Raw genomic sequence first — 1,704 nt, forward strand, 5'->3', positions numbered from 1 at the left:
TTCTTCCATTTGATTTTCTCTATTTTTCACTTAGGTGTCAATGTAAATGTCATCCACTTACAGGCTGTTTCCTCCTCTCCCACCATACAAAACATACAAACTCAAACTGGAGAAAGTAATGTTTATCCCACCTGCTGTTTTGACCTAAACTTCCTCTTCTTTAGTACCATTTCACTAAAATTTTGGTTATATTGTTTATCTAAAATCTTCTAGAAAGGCGAACACTTTACTTTTTATGCATACTTTACTATATATAAAACCTAGTAAATAAATGATATTGAATACATTATCTCCAAGTACACGGAATGAAAAAGCCTCACAACTACTGAAAAAATTATTACTTATTAAAGAAAAGTGCTAATTTCTGTCAAAAAAATTCATAAAAGAATCAAGTGGGAAAATATGCTATACATTTTTAAAGAACTTTAAATCAAGATTGAACTACCCTGCTACATTTGATTTCTGTTTTAAGATATGAAAATAATTTAAAAAGTTGTCATTTACTGAGAGATCAATTTAGACCTAACTTGAATGAATTTTACTAACCATTCATGTGAAAGGCTCAACATAATCCTAGAATAGAATACAGACAGTAATTTCTCTGACAGCAGCCATTCAAGATTTATCTAGATGTATCTCCTAAGGCAAGGGAACGAAAGAAGTGTCAGGAGTAGGCATCTTTGTCTTGTTCCATTCTTTACCATTGAGGATAATAGTAACTGTAAGGCTTCACATTTATGACCTTCATTATGTGAGGTAACTTTTTTCTATATAGCCCGGCTGTTGGATAATTTTAATCATGAAAGGGTTTGAGTTTGTCAGATGCATTTTCTGTACCTAATGAGGTGACTGTGTGATTTGTATCCTTCACTCTGTTAATATGATGTATCACATCATTGATTTTCATATGTTGAGCCGTTCTTGCATCCCTCGGATAAATCCCACTTGGTCATGGCATATGATTCCTTTAATGCATTGTTGAATTTGGCATGCCAGTATTTTTTCAAGGTTTTTTGCATCTATGTTAATCAGAAATATTAACCTACAGTTTTGTTTACTTGTAGTAACATATCTGACTTGGGAAAATGAATTTGGAAGTGTCCCTGTCTTCAAATTTTTGGAAGACTTTGAAAAGTACTGGCATTAATTCTTTGAATGTTTAGTAAAATTCAACAGTGAAGCCATATTTACAATTTTCCCTCAGGTTTATTTTTTGAAACATGAGTTATCTTTAAGTGTGCTGTTTGATTTCTAGATATTTGTGGGTTTCCTGGAGATCCCTATTTTGATTCACAATTTTATTCCACTTTTGTCAAAGAACACACTTTGTGAAAGTTGAGTGTTCTTGCACTTATTAAAATGTGTTTTATGGCTCAGAATATAGTTTATCTTGACAAATGTTCAGTGTACTTTTAAAAAGAATGTATTCTTCTCTTATTGGGTGGACTATTCTATAGATATTGGTTAAAACCCACTGGCTTATTGTTTTCAAGTCCTCATTTTCCTTGTTAATCTTCTGCCTAGTTGTTCTATCTGTTAGTCACTGTTGATAGCATTGCTCAAGTCCTCCATATCCTTACTGACTTTCTGTTTATTTGTTCTGCCAATTATTGAGAGGAGTATTGAAATATCCTACTATAATGTATCTGTCCATCTCTCCTTACATTCTAGCAGTTTTTGTTTCAGGTACTTAGAGAATTGCTA

This window comes from Ursus maritimus, unplaced genomic scaffold (genome assembly GCF_017311325.1).
Source record: "Ursus maritimus isolate PB19 unplaced genomic scaffold, ASM1731132v1 scaffold_53, whole genome shotgun sequence".
Lineage (NCBI taxonomy): Eukaryota > Metazoa > Chordata > Mammalia > Carnivora > Ursidae > Ursus > Ursus maritimus.